The sequence below is a fragment of the Podarcis vaucheri genome, assembly GCF_965113315.1.
Source record: "Podarcis vaucheri genome assembly, chromosome: 10".
Lineage (NCBI taxonomy): Eukaryota > Metazoa > Chordata > Lepidosauria > Squamata > Lacertidae > Podarcis > Podarcis vaucheri.
Genome location: NC_138748.1, coordinates 67,845,562 through 67,868,135, shown reverse-complemented (window position 1 = coordinate 67,868,135; position 22,574 = coordinate 67,845,562). Strand labels below are relative to the sequence as shown.

General features: G+C 47.8%; 1 protein-coding gene across 1 annotated transcript in view; it reads left to right on the top strand.

Annotated features, from left to right (window-relative positions):
* The first annotated feature begins 5,833 nt into the window (after window positions 1-5,833).
* The window catches only part of PLXNA4 (plexin A4), a 604,081-nt gene continuing 587,340 nt past the window's right edge, over window positions 5,834-22,574 (top strand). The window contains exon 1 of the mRNA XM_082238689.1: window positions 5,834-6,925. The gene's annotated coding sequence lies outside the window, so the exon portion shown is untranslated. The remainder of the gene's footprint in view (window positions 6,926-22,574) is intronic.

Genomic DNA, 22,574 nt, shown 5'->3' with positions numbered 1-22,574 from the left:
CTTAAATTGGGCTTTAAAAAAAAAAAAGGCAAAGGACCCCTGACAGTTAAGTTCAGTCGTGGACGACTTTGGGGTTGTGGCGCTCATCTCGCTTTACAGTCCAAGGGAGCTGGCGTTTGTCCGCAAACAGTTTTCCGGGTCATGTGGCCAGCATGACTAAGCCGCTTCTGGCGCAACGGAACACCAAAACCATAGCAGCGCATGGAAACGCTGTTTACCTTCCCACCGGAGCAGTACCTATTTATCTACTTGCACTGGTGTGCTTTCGAACTGCTAGGTTGGCAGGAGCAGGGACCGAGCAATGGGGCTCACCCTGTTGCGGGGATTCAAATTGGGCTTACTCCCAGGCAATTCATTTTTTAAAAACAAGCACATTTTCTTTATTCCTAAAATTCTCTCCTGGAGAGCAAAGCAGCATTTCTTCCTACTAAATGAAAGAAAAAGAAAGCCTGGTATTAGGTCAAGCGTTTCTTAGAGGGCTGGCAGGCTGGATGTGAGCCTCTCTAAATGCTCAGAGAGTGCTATTTTGATACTGTTATTAATGGCCAGCCAGCCTTTAATGAATAGTGTGACTTTTGCACATAATTTGCTCCACTCTTGCCAACAGTCAAGAGTTCATGGCAAACCATTTGGAAGGATGGTCCATACCATTCAGTCCACATAAGCGGGAAACCATTGTACAAGTAGGAATGAAAACAAACCGATTACAGTTGACTCTGGCTACTGTTAAGCAAGGAATACTCTGCTCTGTTCACTATCTTTACATGCAAACTGAATTGAATTCCCCACATCCTTTATGTGGCACACTCAGTTCTGCTCGCTCCCTGCCTCCCAGTATCTCCTGCCCGAGGTAAAAGGTAAAACTCTGCCTAATGGTAGGGCCGTCCCTGACCTGGGGTAGTCCAATGAAGATGTATGGTAGGACTGCCAGGACAAGAAAAGGGAAGTACTTCTTCACTCGCTGCACAGTTAAACTTTGTGTTTTGCTACCACAGTATGTAGTGATGGGCATCAACCTAGATGGCTTTACAGGGGGATTAGTCAAATTCATGGAGGAAGAGAAGGCTGTCAAATGCCCCCAAGTCACAATGGTTATATACTAGGGATGGATAGATCAGTCTATTTCCAGCTTCACATATGTTTATTCATAAATCTTTTCCATTCCATTTCCAAATTAGCTGGCCATATTTTTAAAAAATCTGTATGAAAATGGTTAACTACATATTTAAAAACATACCTAAGTTTTATTCTGATTAAATTGTGACTAAGTTAGGTCCGTTTATTTCAATGGGTTTACTCTCAGTAAAGCTAAGTTGAATACTGCTCTTTATCACAAAATGTTTAAATGTTTGTTTTTCTCAACATTTGCATTTGTATATGTATTTTGCATGTAAATGTCTTTGCACAGTTTTATTTAATTTTTAATTTTTTTGAGCTGGGAGCCACTTCACAAAATCCAGGGAAGTACAACATTCAAAGGATAATTACATTTCCACCCACGTCTGGGAGGTGTACATCTGGTCACCTTGGGAAACAGGATTCTTGACTAGATGGGCCTTTGGTGAGATCCAGCAGTGCTCTTGCATTCAGGACTTCAACAATATGAAGTTGACTTTGTTACATTCTTGATCTCAGCTGGAGAAAATAGCAGGTGGTAGGAAGATTGTGGCTGATCTTTACATATAACAATAATTGGAGAACCTCTTTTGGACTTCTTGGAAAAGGAGGGAGGAATAACTGGATATTACTCTGGGTTGAACATTGGACTGTTTTGAGGAATGCTTGCAGACACAATTGACAGGTAGATGGATGGAAGTCACTTTTACTTATCTCTTTCTCTTTATTCTGTTATTATTCTTATCTCTTTGCTTGCTTGCTTTCTTATTCATTTTCCTTCTTATTTCTCATTTTCTGTTTTTTATTATATTTTGAAAAGTGTGTGTGTGTGTGTGTGTGTGTGTGTGAATGAGAGAGAAAAAAATATATGAGAGAAAATAGCAGGTGGGAATAGTATGGTACTGATTGCACGTTTGGACAATATGATTAAAATTCGCAGAGAAAATCAAGTTCTTTGCTTTATATGAAAGCAAGGACACATTGAAGGAAGGAACTAAACCCAACATATTGCTAGGGGAAGGTGTAGAACAGGGGTCAGCAAACTTTTTCAGCAGGGGGCCAGTCCACTGTCCCTCAGACCTTGTGGGGGGGCCAGACTATATTTTTTTTTTGGGGGGGAGAACAAATTCCTATGCCCCACAAATAACTCAGAGATGCATTTTAAATAAAAGCACACATTCTACTCATGTAAAAACACCAGGCAGGCCCCACAAATAACCCAGAGATGCACTTTAAATAAAAGGACACATTCTACTCATGTAAAAACACGCTGATTCCTGGACTGTCCACGGGCTGGATTTAGAAGGTGATTGGGCCGGATTCGGCCGCCAGGCCTTAGTTTGCCTACCCATGGTGTAGGACATCCTTCCAGGGTACCTCTGACTGCCTCTTAAGGCATATAAACCCCTGGTCTCTAGATGGCTGCCATCCACAAACAATCACACTCCATTCAAAGCCTCCGTAATCATCCAATTCAGCATTGTAATTAAAATAAAATAAAAATTAATGAGAGATGGGTACAGGGGACCCATCTTCTGCCAAAGTTGTGGTGACAGGATTATCCTCTTTCCAGATAAGCTTCCATTTGTCAACAGTTCTAACCCCCTAAAATTGTAGACCCCACCTGTTAAATCCAGTAACTTTTGCACCAAAAGAGAACTGAATTAGTGTGGTCAGGCCTGAGAAATGAGCCCACCATTGGTAAGCCAGGAGCTTAGTCCAGAATGCAGAAAGGGCTTGCAAATATTAAAATCAAAATTAATCCTCCTTTCTGTTGTTGTTGTTGTTGAATTTATATACCGCCCTATACCCAGGGGTCTCCAAAATCCAGATACTTCCCTTATTGTGACCCCAAAACCAACAAATCTGGAAGCCGTCGTCTTTAAATCAGTCTTGTCTCCTTGACTTTAATGGACTGGTCCAAACTGCAGCACTCAGATAGATGCTTGAGCTCGTACTGGTTTTGTACAATAAACCTGCTTAAACCTGCCCACCGGCTTAACTGTTTTGTGTGTGGATCAGACTTTGTTTCTCTTCCACCTTTCTGGATAGGGTCAGACAGGCAAGTGTGTTCATGTGTTACCTAATGCTGTTGCAAAATATGAAGCGTGCTGCCACTGTGGAGAGGAATGGTAATGGAACGGTGTGGGTGGTGCTTTGGAAATCTGTGCGTAGGGACTGGGGAAAGGCAGGTGTCATCTGCCTGTAGCAGTGGAGGCAAATGGAGCATTGCAACCCCAGCCTCAACCTGCCATCAACCAACTCTCACCTGCCCGATGTCTTACTTACAGCCAGTCAGGGGGTCCTGACTCTGTCGGGACAACACTCTGCTATTGGCTCTGGCTCCACCTATGGCTGCTCTCCCTGACTTCTGCTCCACCAATCCCAATGGGACACTGGCCTCCTCAGATATGAGGACCACTCTCTGCCTAAAAAGTTATAGGTACTTTTTTGTTACACAAGAAAATCTTTATTTGTTCAAGTTGCTTCCAAAACAGAAAAGAAAAGCGCCATCAGTTCTCCACTAAGGGAATGGCCACATGTGCTATGATTTGATGCATGGCATTTATGCCTTGCCTTACGCCAGCGTACAGGGCTCTGAGATGGTCTCCTATCCAGGTAGGCCACTCATCTTATTTAACGATGTTAGTAAAGCCCTCCAAAGGGCACCCTTTGTTTCCTATGGCCAGCTGGATGCTGCTGAGAAGCTCATAAACAGGGCAGTTTGCTTGTTTGCATGTATATGTCACACCCAAATGCTTGGAGGTTCAAGACAGTTTGGAAGGACTGAGCCCTTGCTGCATGCCACCCAAGATCATAGTCTATGCGACCTTCACCCATGGATTTAGGTGACCTTGGTGAAATCAAGGCAAAGTATGTCCACAGATGGCATCTCCCTAATCTACCAGGGTTATCAGAAGCAACCCTATTGGTTCTATGTGTCATTTACTTATACAGACACACCTTGGGTTACAGACGCTTCGGGTTGTGCGATTTCAGGTTGCGCACCACGCTGAACCCGGAAGTACTGGAACTGGTTACTTCTGGGTTTCGGCGCTTGTGCATGTGCAGAAGTGTGGGAATGTTCTGGGGTGCAGGAGAGGATATATTGACTAATTATATCCTTATCCAACTTGTGCTAACAAGTTCCCAAAATATCAGCAGAGTTTATAGACATTCCCCTTTAAGTTTGCAACGGTAACGTGTGCACAGGTTCGCTATAACCTCTATAATAATTACTCTGGTAATTTCCCCTTTGTTCCCTCTTAAAATACAAGACACAGCACAGTCTTTATAAAAGTATAAAAGAGTTTACTCACGTTCTGTTCACAATATGATCTCAGAAGGCAGACAGGCTTAAAAAGGTTACATACATTTAGAATCTATCTTGTAGCAAGATAGTCCTTATCTCCTCTCTTGGCTGGGAGCCAAGAGGGCATCCTTAGATGTTTCCTCATCGAAAGAAAATGGCAGAGAGAGAGAGTGGCTGCCTGCCCTGTGCTTTTGTCATTACCTGCACAGGTGAGGCCACACCCACCTCTGGTCACATGCGGAGGAAGTCCGCCCCCAGGAAGTTTACCTGCTTGCTGGACAGACATCCCTCCCCATGTTCTAACATGTACACTCTAGGAATGTTGTCATTGACTGCTCCTGTGTTTACATCCCACAAGAAGCACTAAATCGCGCTTTGCGCATGCTCAGAAATGCTGAATTGCAACCCATCACGGGTTGCAAACACTGCGGGTTGCGAACATGCTTCTTGCATGGATCACGTTCGCAACCCGAGTGTCTACTGTACTGTACTCAGCTACTGATCTGTAAAGTCCCAAACTGAAAGTCTCCACCTAAAAGTTGGCCTTGGAGGAGCTGTCCAGAGGAACTTGCCTGATAGCAGATTACAGAAGCAGCACTTCTTGGTCCTATCCATATGAGTGTAGATGAGAGCTTTCAGGTTTCACAGAACTCTTCACCGGGAAGGATGCCCCCCCCATGTGAAGAAGACTCCGGTGTGGCTCAAAAGTTTGCATATTCCTCTACAGTTGAATTAGAAAAAGCCCACTTTTTAATTCATAAGAGAATGCTGCTGGATTGGACTCCTTACCCACCCCTTTTGGAATTCTGTTTCCAAGGAGGGGCAAGCCAATGTTTCCAAAGAACCCACACGTGGGAAGATCTGCGCTTTCTTTGCCTCAGCCGCTGCCATTCAGATTTACACTGCGCCTGAACTTAGCGGTTCCAAAGAGCTGTCATGACTCAATGGAAAACCCACCGACTACTTTTTGTGCGAGAGAGTGTTACAGAACAAGAACCACTCCGCCGCGGAACGAACCCCCTTCGCAAGGGGGCGGCCTCTCCATCCATCTCAAGCAGAGCTTGAGTGCCCCCTTCCCTGCCGGAGTGCCAGGGCTTCTTCAGCTGCGACCCCTGCGTCGCAGAGGGTCGGCCTGGATGACCTTTGGGGGTCCTGCCCCAGCCGACGATCCAGCCACCAGCGCGCATTCAGCAGCAGCATGTGCGTCGCCAGCCTTTGCTGGCTGGAAGATCTTCTCCCTCTCCCCAAGCCCCCACCCTCACCCCCACCCACCCCAGCGCCCCCCGCCTCCCGGCCGTAGCTGGCAACGAGCTCGCGCAATTAGCCCAATCAGCTTGGAGATCCTAGATGTCAGTAGTGAGTAGGAAGCGAGCGCGCGAGGACGCAGCGCCAGCGCCAGAGCCTCAGTGGCGAAGAGGCGGCAGCGGCGGCGGCAGAAGCAGCGAGACCCGCCGCAGCGCCCGGCGCCTCCTCGCCAACAGACAGCGGCTGCAGCGCCTCCCGCAGCTCCGGCAAACTTTCCGCCCAGCTGGCCGGCGGAGAGGCGCGCAAGCCAAGCACCCACCAACAGCAGAAACCCCTTGGACCTTTCCTGCAGCCTCTGCTGCCGCTCGCTCGCCTGGACCGGCACCTCCCCCCCTCCCGTTGCCTCTTCCTGAACCCCAGCACCACCCAAAAAACACCCCCCAGGGCGGTTGCAGAAAAGCCATGAGCCCGGAGGGGGGCGGCGGCGAAGCAGCAGCAGCAGCAGCAGCCAGCCCGAGACTCCGCCGGGAGCTCCCTTTGCAAGGGAAGCCGCAGCCGCAGCCTCCGCGCGCCCTTTGATGCGCTTTGCCAACGGGGCGAGTGGCCGGTTCGTTGCTAAGCAGGGATTTTTCCCTTGAAAGAGAAATCTCTATTTATTTTTTGCCAGCGTGGGGTTTTTTTTTATCTTGTGCAAAGGAAAACCTGCAGCCCGCCGGGTCTCGTGCATGCAGGGTGGAGCTCTGAGCGTCGGGCTGCAGCCGACGATCCGCCGCCTCCCGGGCGAGGAGGGAAGCAGGCGAGCCGAGCGGAGCGGGAGCTTTCCGGAGGAGGCAGCGGCGGCAGCGGCGGCGGTGGCAGAGGCAGTCGCCGCAGTGGGCGCTCCTCTCTCGGGCGGGCACGGAGGAGGAGGCGGAGGCGGAGAAGCAGAGCCAGGCGCTGCGGAGATGCCAGAGTGAGACGGGCACCCGGGGGCGCCGCGGGATCCAGCCCCGTGCCCGGCTGGGAGCGAGCCGCCGGGTCGGGCGGGCAGGCGGGGAGGGGGGCACGGAAGAAGAAGGAAAAGAAGAAGAAGCTTGGTTCCTCCACCTTTTTTTTTGCTTTTAAAAAACACACATATATTTGGAGGAGGGTGTTTGTTGCAAGCCCAGTAGCCGATTCCTCTCCACCTGCTGGCTGATTCCTGGAGGAGGTGTTGCAAATACCTTGGACAGAGAGCTGGAGAGGAAAAGCGCCAGCTGGACCAGTGCAGAGGTAAAAGCATACAGTATTATTATTTTTTTAATCTGCTTTTTTTTTAAGGCTCCTTTTTTGGGCAAATAAATGCATGGATTCAATGCATGCAAGGGATGGAGAGAAAGGAAGCCAGACACACACTCAGAATGTATGTGAGATATATATATATATATATATATATATATTACACACACATACATACATACACACACACATACACACACACCGAGACACCATCTGCAGTGTCAATGCGGCGCCTGTGCTGAGGAAACGTGTGTGGGGAGGAGAGAAGCAAGGAGGACGGCGGGGAGGTGGGGGGGGGGATATCATCATCAGCCTTTCCAGGTACGGAACTCCCCATCTCCCATCCCGCCCCCCGCCCCCGAAATCGCCCCCTTTCCTTCGCGCCAAGGCGTTTGGGTCGGCCAGAGCCCATGCACCTGCCCTGATAGGGCGGTGATGGGGTGGAAGAACGATCCTGTCTGTGGAGTGGGGCGATGGGGAGGGGAGTGGGGCGAAGAGAAGGGGAAGTCTTTTTCGCCTTCCTTACACACCCTGCCCTCGCCTCCCGCGCCTGGATGGGGTTGGCAGAGGTGCTGAACCGAACTTAAAAGGAAAGGAAGGAGGGGAGAGTCGACTGTGGAACAGCCCTCCTGGACTGCTCTCCAAAGGAAGACTGGGGTTCGCGGGTTAAAAACGTGCGAAAAACTAGCGTGGGTTATCCACGGAGCTCAGCGAGTTTGGCTTCAGAATGAATGAACTATACGAGGGTTGCCTTTATATTGGAGGGAGATGGAGAGAGAGAGAGAGAAATGCTCTTGGGTATCAGCAGCGCTCGCGCGTTAAGACGTGACACGGAGGTTGGCGTCTGGCTTGCGAGGACTTTGTGCCAGCCTGTGTGTAAGACAACTATTGAACAAGCCCCCTTCCGCCGCCACCAACCACCCAAGCCCACCCCCGATCTTCTAAGTAGACAAGTTTCGCTGAGGATGGCAGGCAGGTGTTCAAGGAAAGCAGAGCCGAGGTTGTGGGCACCTTGCGAAAAGTGCTCCAAATTGCTAGGTTTTTTTCGCCCCTTCTTTTCCCACCTTTCAGTGGACACCGACCATAGCTTTGGGCCTTGGATCATTTAGAGGTGCGAAGAGCTCTCTCCAGCCTCCCCAAACCCCTTCCCAACTTCCGACACCCATCCCTCCTCAGCTGCCTTGGCAGAGCCCGCTGGAGAAACTAGCACCAGGCGGGTTGGTACCTTTTCGCTGGCATTGCTGGCCCCGTAAGAGACGACCGGACTTTGCAAATGTTACATCTTCTTTCTCCTTCCGCCCTATGCTATCTTGTCTATTTCAGGGAATGAACTTTTCTAGGGGAGAGAGAGAGGAGAAAGGAAAGGCGCTTGTCTCTCCACCAATCTCCCATCCTCACCTTTTGGCAGCAGGTGTATGGGTTTGGTTTGCCCAGATATATTGTTTTCCTGGGTTTCGGACTCCCCTCAAAAGCTGATATCAGTGCGGGGTGCGTGGACGAAGCTCCACGTGTGCCAGCGGTTCGATCCTGGCGTCTCTTTTGCACCATCCCTGGCTCAACCGTGCCCTGGGAATAAGCAGAACTGGCTTCGGACAGGTGCGGACACCGCTGACCCGGGAACAGCCACAGGAAGGCTCCCAGGCTGGTGTTCTCAGACAGCGCCGAGCCTTTCCATCTCTTGTTCTGGAATTAAAGCGGAGGGTGGGTGCCACAGTTTAGGTTTGACAGGCTCTGGGTTTAGGTGGCCGTGGTTGCACACACTCATGTGTTGCCCGTGCGAAGTGACTCTCACCAGAGCTCGGGCGTTTGATGTTTGTAGGCTTCCGTCGGCATTAGAAACGGGTCAGTCTCTGAGGTCCTGCGGGGTTCTTTTTCGGTTCGGGCTGCAACATCACACATGGGAGACGACCAGCTTTAAGGGGGGGGGGTTTGGAAGAGGGAAAGGGGCTAGCTGTTGGCCAATGCCCATTTACCAATCTCCTCCTCAAATCATTCCTGCCGTACCTATGGTGCTCTCTCAGTCATTGTCCTAGCAACCCTATGATGCAGGACGCTGATGTGCCCATTTTACAGATGGAGAGGTGAGATGCAGAGAAAGCAGGAGGAGGAGGTGGCAATATGGGTAGCCCGTTTTTTGAGGGTTTTTTTGTTTGTTTAAAAAGCAATCCGTGTTGGGAGTAGCCGGGGACCAGAATGTCACAGTGCAATGCAGGCTGCATGTTGGAATTGTCAAGGATGGTCTGTGTAATAGAAGTTTGAGATCTGTCTGCTCTTCCTTTGACTCTCTTCCTGCGAAGTCCAAACTGATCTGGCATTCCATTGTATTACAGTTGATTCTGTGCTTGTTCATAAGGTGTGAGCAGTGCATACGACCTTTTTTCCCAGGGAAACATAATTAATAATAATAATAATAATAATAATAATAATAATAAGCCAGGTCCCTGCCCCAAGGAGGCTGCAATATAAAATTTTGAAAGTGAGGGAAACAGCAAAGGGAAAGTTGGAAAGGGAGATGAAGTTAACCAGGTCTGGGGACATCTATTTCAGCTTTGTTTCAGTTGCAGAGGAGGATTAAAGGGTTAAGCCACAGATTTCGTGGAGGGGCAGACTTTTGAGGAGGGATTTGGAGGCAGAAAGAGAGGCTGATGTTTCTTTGGTGTCTTGCGAATCTCTCCAGGGGGGTTTCTTTACAGAATAATAATAAAAAAAACCCGTTGTGTTGAATGATTTGCTGAAGGCCTCTCAGTGAGCTTATGGCTTAGTACATGAAGACAAGTTGAGCTATAATGCTGTATCGCGCCGGACCATTTTCTGCCTCTCTATCCATCTCCATCCTGTATCTCCATCTTTCATCTGACTAATAATTCATCATCAGGAAGAGAAGACAGTGTGTTTACAGCTTGCATGTTTCTCTATTGTCATATTTTCTCAATATATCCTGAAAATCAAGGACTTCATTTGAGAGAGGGCTCATTCAATGCCAAAGCACAGTTTAGGAACAGGTGATTTATAGCTAGCTGAAAGCAGGTGCCACCGAGCATATGATGAGTGCTTTTCTCCTTGCCAGCGAATGGCCATAATCAACTCGGGCACATGTTGGAATGGCAGGGTTGGGGGCAAGGGTGCCAGCTTGAATAAAATATTGGGAGGGGCAGGGAAGCCCCACACCACATAACTGACCACATGACGGGGCTCATCTATACCATTTGAATAGCAATGTCCATCAACTTTTTTTGGGGTGACCTCCTCAAATATTTTATTGGTGGGGGCAAAGGGACCTCAACCCCTAGGAGTTGGTTCCTATGGTTGGGGAAGAGTTTCAGGGTCAAAGCATGGTTGCTTGGCTACTCTATAAGAATTATTACCATTGGGAAAACATGAAGATGATACACAGTGCCATATACTACGAGAATGACCCAGCTTGTATTTCAAATTCTCGTTGCTTTAAATGGATTTTTTAAAAAATGTATTTAACTTTCTCATTGAAGTCAATGAGACTTAACTTTGATTGCAATGTGCTCTAGTTAATTACATGGTATAAACATTTATGTACTTTCCCCCCAGTGTGCATTTATGTTCTCACTCTAAAGGCAAAATGATAAGCTCCACCCGCCCTGAAAAAAACACCACAGGCATAATTTACTTTGTAGATACTTTGGTGTGTTATGGTCATAGCTAAGCAAAGCCTGTTTGCATTGACCGAGGGTCCCAGTTCCACTGACATTAATCATCTAGCAACCCTGAATGCTGTGTAATGTGTTCCCCAAACTTCTCTGGATTTTGTCAGGGCCAGGTAGCCCTCTGCTGGGTTTCCAAGCACAGATCCCCCAAGATGGCACCTGGTCTTGAGTTGAGAATCCAAGAGGTCTAACTCTCTCCATCAAGTGCTGAGAAGCAGCAGCACTTGGTAGACTTCCCATGCTTGTTCTATTCTTGGAGGTGCTGGACCTTTATCAGTCTACAGCTGGCAAGCTTAGCATCCTTCCCTGGCTTGCGATTCTGCGTAGAGTTAAGCTCTTTGAATCCCACACAAAACCATGGGATTTTGGTCATATGCAATTTCTATTGCTTGATGATAAAGGTGGCCACTCAGAGTCTGGAGGTGACAAAAGTTTGCCACCCCCTTGGTTGTGGTCCTGTGCACAGTTGGGCTTCTTGAACCCTGTAGAAAGCAAAGAGATTTTAAGCAGTTTGACCATGTGCACCATTACAGCCCTTGAAAAGATATTTAGACTCTTATTAACTGCATGTGAATGGGACGCGGGTGGCGCTGTGGGTTAAACCACAGAGCCTAGGACTTGCTGATCAGAAGGACGGCGGTTCGAATCCCTGCGATGGGGTGAGCTCCCGTTGCTCGGTCCCTGCTCCTGCCAACCTAGCAGTTTGAAAGCACAACAAAGTGCAAGTAGATAAATAGCTATCACTCTGGCGGGAAGGTAAACTGTGTTTCTGTGCGCTGCTCTGGTTTGCCAGAAGCAGCTTGGTCATGCTGGCCACGTGACCCGGAAGCTGTCTGCGGACAAACACCGGCTCCCTCGGCCAATAAAGCGAGATGAGCGCTGCAACCCCAGAGTCGGTCACGACTGGACCTAATGGTCAGTGGTCCCTTTACCTAACTGCATGTGAATAAAAAAGGCTATTTTCATTTTGCCCCAGGTGATAGACAATGAGGCCTAGTGTGGCGTTCTTCATCCGTGGGTCCCTGGATGCTGTTGGACTACAACATCCATCACCCCCAGCCAGCCTAGCTAGCAGCCAGGGATGATGGGAGCTGTAGTACAACAACCTCTGGGGATCCAACTGGGCTCATGGTTGCTGTCTTGGCCTTAGATGAGGAAGATCTGGTTTCAAATCCCTGCAGATCAATGCCTCTCAACCTAACCTTCAGACTTGGCTCCGTCACATCGGAGAGTGACCAAGCAACAGAACCCAGGAGAGACAAGCTTGTTCCTCAATGGCTTAGGTCACCAGAGGTCAAGGAGCAGGTTCAGCCTCTGTCCCCAACAGAGTCCATTGTATGCAATGCTTCAGGGTTTCTTCCCCCTGTATAAGCACATTACATCTGCAAGGAAATTTGAAGTGCCACACTTATAGGGACTCTACAGGGAGGGCAAAGCCAGCTGTCAATTTCTGACACTGGCATTCCTTGCATTACTGATGGGGTGGGTGTGAGCTTGCACAACCACTTTATGTGCGGTGAGCAGTGGGGGTGCTGTATCCCACTTTTGTTGCCTTGGCAGTCTTCAGGCCTTTGCACTATACCACCTGCGCACCAGTTGCCATACTGTGTTTGTTGTACTAGAGCTGTGCCCAGTGGTGGACCTACATTTTTTGGAACCCTGAAGCTTGACGTGTCATGGGGGTCCCTTTGCAACCAGCAATGATGTTTGGGTAACCCCTGTCAGCCGTCAGCTTCCAAAGTGCTAAGGTGGTTACCAGTCCAAATCTGAGCCCTGTATAGTAGTTGTGCTAGGAGTTTAGCTTGGAAGACTACTAGGGCTGATGGTATATGTTTGCCACCCTTTCTATGGAAAAAGCGATTCAAAGTCTTGGCACTTTGGGATGCTTTTTCTTTTGCACATTTTTTGTGTGCTCCCCATGACCCCGTGGACTGGAAGATAAGGCCCAAATATTTGAAAGCTTTGACCTGTTCGATTGGCTGATTGTCCATAAGCCAACTGTTGGGCCTTGAGAAAACCATAACTTAGGTTTCCTGACAATTTACAACCAGGTGTTCTCTCTGGCAATACACTGAGAATTCTCTTATCAATCTTTTAAAGCCAATTTTTGTTTATGATAAGAGGACCGCATCATCTTCTTCAATGGGGTTGTTCCACAACAGATTGCCATGCTTTTAGAACGACTGTGCTACTGACTGCCAAACTTTGGGATTGTTGAAATATATACAACAAAACAATTAATTAATTTGAGTCATGCCACTCAAAGGGGATCTACTAGACCCCAACATTTTAAATGTGCTTCTGGGGCCCCTGCAGGATTAGGGGCCCTGCATGAGTTTCATAGAAGATATGCCCTGGGTGCATCTTTTTGTCCATCCATCCATTTATCCCAGTTCCCAGGATGCAACTATGCAAAGAGCAAACTTGATTCAGGGCTGGGCTTCCCAAGAGCAAGGGGCAACTTTGCACCCACTCCAATAATGCCGCCCACCAAATTGCTCCCTAAAGGTAAAGGGACCCCTGACCATTAGGTCCATTCGTGACCGACTCTGGGGTTGTGGCGGTCATCTCATTTTATTGGCCGAAGGAGCCGGCGTACAGCTTCCGGGTCATGTGGCCAGCATGACTAAGCCGCTTCTGGCGAACCAGAGCAGCACACGGAAATGCTGTTTACCTTCCTGCTGGAGCGGTATCTATTTATCTACCTGCACTTTGATGTGCTTTCGAACTGCTAGGTTGGCAGGAGCTGGGACCGAGCAACAGGAGCTCACCCCGTCACGGGGATTCGAACCGCCGACCTTCTGCTCGACAAGTCCTAGGCTCTGTGGTTTAACCCACAGCGCCACCCGCGTCCCATCTTCTGATATATACACAGCATAAACTAGCAAAATCACAGAATTGTAGAGTTGGAAGGGACCACAGAGGTAATCAAGTCCAACCCTCTGCAATACAGGCATCTTTTGCCCAATGTGGGGCTCGAACCCACAATCGAGGGATTGTGCGTCTCAGGCTCTACCGACTGGAATGTCTGCCACTATCCTGCATCGTAAGGGCTCTTGGCTGGGTGCACTGCATCTCTGGGGGCCTGTTGTTCAAAGGCCCTTTGCAAGCACATCACACACCTGGGTACAATCTTGCAGAAACGTCATTGGCGAGTACTGCATCAGGGGCAGGAAGCAGGCTTGCTCACCCTCACCAAGAGAGTCTTAAACGCAGCACCTTGGTTTCTGCCTGATACTTCCAAATGCCAGTCATTCGCTTATATGAGGAAAGTAGGGAGCAATTTGGGACGCGGATGGCGCTGTTGGTTAAACCACAGGCCCCAGGACATGCCAATCAAAAGGTCGGTGGTTTGAATCCCCGCGACGGGGTGAGCTGTCGTTGCTTGGTCCCAGCTACTGCCAACCTAGCAGTTCGAAAGCACGTCAAAGTGCAAGTAGATAAATAGGTACCGCTCCGGCGGGAAGATAAATGGCGTTCCCGTGCGCTGCTCTGGTTCACCAGAAGCGGCTTAGTCATGCTGGCCACATGACCTGGAAGCTGTATGCTGGCTCCCTCAGCCAGTAAAGCAAGATGAGCACCGCAACGCCAGAGTCGGTCACGACTGGACCTAATCATCAGGGGTCCCTTTACCTTTACAGCAATCAATGGTAGGAAGGTGAATGGCATTTCCGTGTGCTTTACCTTTACCTATATATCAGAAGAGTACCCTTCTTCCCCTCCGCCTCCCACTTCAAGCTTATCCTGTTCCTTTGTGTTCCAGCAGTGTTGGAATCCCGGGTTGTGTTGATGTGTGTCTCGAGCTACAACTGAAACCTGGCTGTTAACGTCCCCCGCCCCCCTTCTTTCCCCTCTAGGCGTATGCCCCTAAATTATGTAGACACGGGAAAGTGATCTAAACGCGGAGAGGCACATGCTTTTGATGGAAATGTAATGCTCCAGCAACAGCAGATGAGTTCCTTCCAGATAAACAAATGGAAAGCTTGCTAAAGCCTTGTAGCAGTGTTAGCTGCTATTTAGCTACATCTGAAGGCGATGTATGTTCGTGGTGTGGGAGCATGTGGAGTGCATCATGGAACCGTTGCATAGGGACATAGGAAGCTGGCTTATACCGAGTCAGACTATTGGCCCGTCTTGCTCAAGACTGTCCACCCTGACTGGCAGCAGCTATCCCGGGTGTCAGGCAGGAGCCGCGGCCAGCCCAACCTGGAGATACGAGGATTGAACATGCAACTTTCTGCATGCAAGCTGGATGCTCTAGCACTGAGCTATGGCCTTTCCCTTCTTCCTGTGGGAATGTTCAGGGATGCAGAAGAGGATATATTGTCTGATTATATCCTTTTCCAACTTGTGTTAACAAGTTCACAATTTAGCAGAGTAACATTCCCCTTCTTAAACTCACAGCGGATGCGTTTGCTCAGGCTCGCGAAAGCCTCTGTAATAACTGTTCTGGTATTTTCCCCTTAAAGGTAAAGGTTAAGGGCCCCCCTGACCATTAGGTCCAGTCGTGGCTGACTCTGGGGTTGCGGCACTCATCTTGCTTTATTGGCTGAGGGAGCCGGCGTACAGCTTCTGGGTCGTGTGGCCAGCATGACTAAGCCGCTTCTGGCTAACCAGAGCAGCACACGGAAACATTGTTTACCTTCCCGCCGGAGCGGTACCTAATTATCTACTTGCACTGGTGTGCTTTCAAACTGCTAGGTTGGCAGGAGCAGGCACTGAGCAACAGGAGCTCACTCCGTCATGGGGATTCGAACCACCGACCTTCTGATCGGCAAGTCCTAGGCTTTGTGGTTTAACCCACAGCGCCACCCATGTCCCTTATTTTTCCACTTATTCCCTCATAAAAGATAAGACATGACACAGTCTTCTATAAAAGTATAAAAAGAGTTTACTCACATATCATTCTGTTCACAATCAGATCCCAGAAGGCAGACTTAGCTTAGAAAAGTAACATACACCTGGAAACTATCTCATAAGGAGACAGTCCCTTTGTCCTCTCTTGGCTGGAAGAAAAGAGAGCATCTTTGGCTAAGCAGATGTTGCTTCTTCGATGCATGTAGTCAAAAAAGAGAGAGGTGAGTGCCCTGCCCTGTGCTTTTGTTGTTACCTGCACAGGTGAGGCCACGCCCACCTCTAGTCACATGCAGAGGAAGTCTGTCCCAGCCCAGAAGGAAACAGGAAGTTTACCTGCTGGCTGGACAAACATTCCTCCCCATGTGTAAACATGTTCACTCTAGGAATGTTGTACTTGACTGCTCCTGAGTTTCACATCCCGCACTTCCAGCCAACCCCCTGGCACAGATTTGCTGGCAAAGATCTTCCAAAAAACAGGGGGGAGTAGCTGGAGGGAAAGGGTTGTAGCAGAGGGGAGAAGGGGTTCACCACTGAAAAATGCATCCTTCCCCTAGCATTTTGCATTTAAAAAACCCACAATAACTTAGTTGTGATTCCTGCATTGCCGGGAGGTGGGCTAGATGACTGTTCTGGTCTCTTTAACTCTACAATTCCACAATTCTGTGATTCTCAGGTCTTCAGTCCTCTCTTCACTTCCATATATCTCTAGTTGTATATACTGGTGTACTCCAAAAAGGAGATCTATTCTTCCCCCTCTTCTATAAGCTTTTAAAAAAATAATTTAAAAGATGCGTTGGATGCCCTACTTTAGAACAGACTGAATAATTTTGATCTATACATTATGTTTATATTCTGCCATTCCTTCAAGGAACTCAAGGGGGCGCACTCTGTTCTTCACCTCCCCATTTTATCCTCAGAACAGCCCTGTGAGATGGGTCAGGGCCAACAGACTCTGCTGGGTCCAGGCCACCGGGGGAGCTTTGTGACTGAGCAGCAGTTTGCAGCTTCACCACTTTGGGGTGTGTGTGAACCAGAGCTCTGTGTGTCTGTGTCAATGTGGAACGTGTGCAGAGGAGAGCGACCAAGACGATCCAGGGTCTGGAAAGCCAGCCTGATGAGGAATGGTTGAAGGAGCTGGGTATGCTTAGCCTGGAAAAGAGGAGACTGAGAGGAGATCTGAGAGCCATCTTCCGATATCTGAAGGGCTGTCACATGAAAGATGGAGCAAGCTTGTTTTCTCCTGCTCTGGAGGGTAGGACCCCAAGCAATGGCTTCAAGTTACAAGAAAGGAGATTCTGAAGAACTTTCTGACAGTAAGAGCCAGTGTGGTGTAGTGGTTAAGAGCGGTAGTCTCGTAATCTGGTGAACCGGGTTTGCTTCCCCGCTCCTCCACATGCAGCTGCTGGGTGACCTTGGGCCAGTCACACTTCTCTGAAGTCTCTCAGCCCCACTCACCTCACAGAGTGTTTGTTGTGGGGGAGGAAGGGAAAGGAGAATGTTAGCCGCTTTGAGACTCCTGAAGGGGAGTGAAAAGCGGGATATCAAATCCAAACTCTTCTTCTCTTCTTCTGTTTGACAGCGGAATGGTCTCCCTCGGGAGTTTGCGGACTCTTGTTCCTTGGAAGTTTTTAAGCAGAGGTTGGGTGGCCATCTGTCATGGATGCTTTAGTTGATAATTCCTGCATTGTAGGGGGTTGGACTAGATGACCCTCGAGTCCCTTCCAGCTCTATGAGTCTTTGATTTTGTGATTCTGTGGTTACATCTCAGCCCGCATTAGCCAAAATCTCCCGCTGCCTCAACTCACTCACATATGCGGTCCGTGGCGCACGACTTCCGTAACTTCTCAGTGGCAGGAAAAACACGCTGCATTTTTGTCCCTCACCTCTCCTGCTAAGTCGAGGATCTTGAGGAAGAGAATGACATATTTTACAGGTAGCTGAGCAGGGGAGAAACCCCAGTCATCGAAATCCTTTGAAATCTGTGTGGCAAGGGAACAGCTGTCACTGTTCTCTTTGCCTGTCGTGCTAAAGGAGGAGAGGGAAAGATTGTTTGCAGGAGAGTCAACCGTCTCCAAAGGAAGGATTTATTTCACTTGGGCCCTGGCTTTCGGCAAATATTTTTTGAAAGCATAAAAGCAAGCTTCCGGGGATTCCTTTATTGGCTGTCCTTATTTCACGTGAAAGGCAATCAGAGCTGTAATCGAAAGACCAGTGGAGAAATGGACTGGCTCGTCTGTTCTCCTGGTATAATTATAGTGTGTGCGCCTCTTCGTATGAGATTAGTTCCTTCTCTTTCCTCAAACGCCCCCCCGCCCCCCCCGCCATGAGCCACAGACTTAAGGTTTCAGGGATCAGAGCATTACTTGGGTAATTTTAATTGTCTAGAGGGTTTTTCATCTATTCCCCACCCCCCAATCTAGAAAGCTCTTGTAAGAAGCACAGTTAATAAGGAGCTGAGCTTCAAACGGCGCAACAGATGTGCTATGTGCGAATTGGTTTTTTATTTTTGTTTTATAAGCACAGATTAAATGCATAAATATATAATTCCATGATTTAACTCCCCCACCCAGCTTGGGAGATGGGTGCCTTTTAAAATAAGGGGAAAGGAATCTGATTAAAGGAAGACTAGCTTTCTTCCTTGGCTTTCACAGTCACCTGAAATTTGGATGAAATTTTGGCTGAATCTATAGTGTGTTTGTGGGTCGGGAGCCAGCATTCTTAGGGTGGGTGCACTGTAAGAATTTTCGTTTCAGGACAGTATCTGCTTTTGCAGGTGCAGGTGGCGCTGTGGGTTAAACCACAGAGCCTAGGACTTGCCGATCAGAAGGTCGGCGGTTCGAATCCCCGCGACGGGGTGAGCTCCCGTTTGCTTGGTCCCTGCTCCTGCCAACCTAGCAGTTCGAAAGCACATCAAAGTGCCAGTAGATAAATAAGTACCGCTCTGGCAGGAAGGTAAACGGCGTTTCCGTGCGTTGCTCTGGTTCGCCAGAAGCAGCTTGGTCATGCTGGCCACATGACCCGGAAGCTGTACGCCGGCTCCCTCGGCCAGTAAAGCAAGATGAGCGTCTCAACCCCAGAGTTGGCCACGACTTGACCTAATGGTCAGGGGTCCATTTACCTTTAAATAGCCACTAGCTTGATCGCCTTTGATGAGTTGGTATCACTCTGAAGGCGGCCAGGCTATGAAACTTTGCAATTCTTATCCCTAATGCATTAGGCAACAAATGGCTAACATGTATATAAGCAGACTGTAGCTGGGTTCGTACATTGCATTAGTAAGCCATAGTTTGAAACAAACCATGGTTGGATGTGAAAAAGCGGCATGATGGTGCACTTCCCTGTATAGGATTGCTTTCAGATGGCTCAGATAACTCCATACCCTCCAACATTTATCCAATGAAAATAGGGACATCCTAAGGAAAAGTGGGACATTCTGGGATTAAATCGGAAACTGGGATGGCTTCTCTAAATCGGGGGCGTCCCTGGAAAATGGGGGCACTTGGAGGGTCTGTTGATCTGGAGATCTTAGGGTAGTTCACATATAAAAGACAAGATAAAAACACAAAATATATAATAAAAACAAGAACAGGAATGAAAGAAAATTATGACCCCCTCCCACAAACACATTTAAAAGGATATCACCCCAAACCCTAGTTGAAGAGGAACATTTTTGCCTGGCGTCTAAAGGCGTATAATGTGGGCACCAGGTGAGCCTCTCTGGGGAGTGTTCCACAAATGGGGGGCCACCACAGAAAAGGCCCATTCTTATGTTGCTGCCCTCTGGACCTCTCGTGGAGGAGGCAGACGAAGAAGGGCCTCAGATGATGACCTCAAGGTCCAAGGCAGTTCATATGGGGAGAGGCGGGCCTTGTGGTATTGCAGCCCTGAGCCATTTAAGGCGTTGTAGGTCAAAACCAGTGCTTTGAATTGGACCTGGAAACTTATTGGCAGCCAGTGCCAATTTATGTAATTTACATTCTCATTCTGTTATTCTACTCCATTCTTTGCAATGCAAAGGAACTACAATGCAAATGGCGTCGGGGGGAAGTGGAATCAATTGCATATCATTTGTAGACTGAAAGCAACAGTAACAAGTAGTGGGTAACCAATCATATTTGCTTTCCATTCCAGACCTGGGTAGAATAAGCAAACATGCTTATTTCTGCATTGAAGAGTTTGGACTGAATGACCCTCAGGGTCCCTTCCAACTACACATATCTGTCAATTTCTTCTTTTTCTTTTTAAAAATGATATTTATTAAAAGTTTAAAAATTACAGAAAAAAGAAAAAAGGAAAACAATAAAAAATTTAACAGAACATACATTACAATACATAAAAAGAAAAAAAAACATAAAAAACAATACAACAATACAGCAAAAAGAAACAAAGACACTAAAACACACATCCAATACTCCATATCTTTACCATTCATTTACTTGTTTCATCAACCTCCTCACAACTCCCTTTTTTGTATGCTAGTTCAATTCACTATTTCAGCAAATTCTTTCCATCTTTCTCAATTTTTGTTCAATAATTTATCCTAATGGTCTAACCTTAATTTTTTTCCATTTTTGCCCATTATCAACCAGCTTTTACTTAATTCTTTATTACATTTCTGATAAAACCATATAGCTTCATTCCAGAATCCTTCTAACATTCATTACACATATCTGTCGATTTCCACTCCTGTTTTTGTTTTCCTCAGAATTATACAACTTCCAGGCACAATTCAAAGTGTTGGTGCTGACCTTGAAAGCCCTAAACGGCCTCGGTCCAGTATACCTGAAGGAGCGTCTCCACCCCCATTGTTCTGCCTGGACACTGAAGTCCAGCGCCGAGGGCCTTCTGGCGGTTCCCTCGCTGCGAGAAGCCAAGTTACAGGGAACCAGGCAGAGGGCCTTCTTGGTGGTGGCGCCCGCCCTGTGGAATGCCCTCCCACCAGATGTCAAAGAGAAGAACAACTATCAGACTTTTAGAAGACATCTAAAACAGGCAGCCCTGTTTAGGGAAGCTTTTAATGTTTGACGGACTATTGTCTTTTAATATTTTGTTGGAAGCCGCCGAGAGTGGCTGGGGAAACCCAGCCAGATGGGTGGGGTATAAATAATAAATTATTATTAAATTATTATTGTTATGGACCACTGGGCCTGACTTGGTGGGTATAAGGCAGCAGCGTCCTATGCAGGGCTGGATTTAGGTTTGATGAGGCCCTAAGCTACTGAAGATAATGGGGGCCTTTATATCATAGAATCATAGAATCATAGAGTTGGAAGAGACCACAAGGGCCATCGAGTCCAACCCCCTGCCAAGCAGGAAACACCATCAGAGCACTCCTGACATATGGTTGTCAAGCCTCTGCTTAAAGACCTCCAAAGAAGGAGACTCCACCACACTCCTTGGCAGCAAATTCCACTGTCGAACAGCTCTTACTGTCAGGAAGTTCTTCCTAATGTTTAGGTGGAATCTTCTTTCTTGTAGTCCAGCTGTCCTTTGCCAACAACAAATTGTTGCTGGTTTTTGTGTTGAATATATGTTATATGGTAATTTGTGGACCTCATAGGTATCTAAAGCCATTTGCACATAACAAAATATGTATTTTATCAAAGTAATTATTGAAAAGTCCATGCAGAATGCAAAGTCCATGCAGAATATAGGTGGCCTATATAGAGAAATGAGCAAACCAGTGATATTTTAGGAAGCAGGCTAGCAGGTGGGGCCCATGACTGACAGAATAGGAGCCGACACAACACAAAACACTGTTGCTGTATGTAGTTTTTATTTTATTTGTTTTTTATCTTATGTTTTGGAAATGTACATCCGGTTTCCCCCCCTTTAAATTTGGGGCCCTAAGCTGTAGCTTGTTTAGCTTATATGTAAATCCAGCACTGGTCCTATGTCAGCATGCAGGTTTCTCTAATCAGAAAGAGAAAGGCAAACAAGAAAGAGAGATAAGGACATTGACTCAGAAGAAAGCCCCACCGCTTCCAACAAGATCGACACCCTAGGAAGCGTAACACCGGACGATAGCTTCCAAGTGCTTTTTCAAGTGATGCTTTTTGGCTCGAAATGAGTCACTGGCAGAGGTTATTATTATTATTATGGGGTGGGAAGCAGAAGAGAGTCCATTCAAAATCAAAGCCACATTGTGGCTGATGTAGTTTTTATCGTGTGGTTTCCAGGTGGAGAAAATTCAGAGGAAACTGATTCAAGTGCTGCCTGTGAAAATGGTCAGCCCGGGTGCTGAGCAGCTATGACCAAGGCTGATCTCAAGCAGGAATGGGGGAACATGCTTTATCCCAGGTCAGACTGTTGGTCCATCTAGCCTAGTATTTGTGGGAATGTTGGGGATATGTTAGGGACGCGGGTGGCGCTGTGGTCTATACCACTGAGACTCTTGGGCTTGCCAATCAGAAGGTCGGTGGTTTGAATCCCCGTGACGGGGTGAGCTCCCATTGCTCTGTCCCAGCTCCTACCAACCTAGCAGTTTGAAAGCACACCAGTGCAAGTAGATAAATAGGAACTGCTGCGGCAGGAAGGTAAACGGTGTTTCCGTGTGCTGTTCTGGTTCGCCAGAAGTGGCTTAGTCATGCTGGCCACATGACCCTGAACCTATACACCGGCTCCCTCGGCCAATAAAGCGAGATGAGCATCGCAACTCCAGAGTCGGCCACAACTGGACCTAACGGTCAGGGCTCCCTTTACCTATTCACAGTTCTGTTGATAAACATAGCTACCTTTGAAAAAACCAGCAATGATCAGCAAGTAGATGTGCCTGGAATCTCTCGTTTCTGGCTTCTTTGGTTACTATTTTAGGATAATAAGCCTAGGAGAACCACCTCTTGACTGTGTAGTAGACAAGTGCTAATTAATGTGTTGCCTCATTAATTTTTGTGTGTATGTTGACAGAGTTGGTCAGATGCTGAGTGAGGGTCACAGGAACTGTCTCTCACTCTCGCCTGGTGCTTCATTAATTGCTGGTGATAACTAGCTGCAATTTCCTCATGTCTCACACATTATTCCTTGCAGTGGTACCCAGCTGACCCTGAGGGATATATGATCAGACACACAGAAGATTTATATCCTTCACCTTCCCTATCCGGATTTCA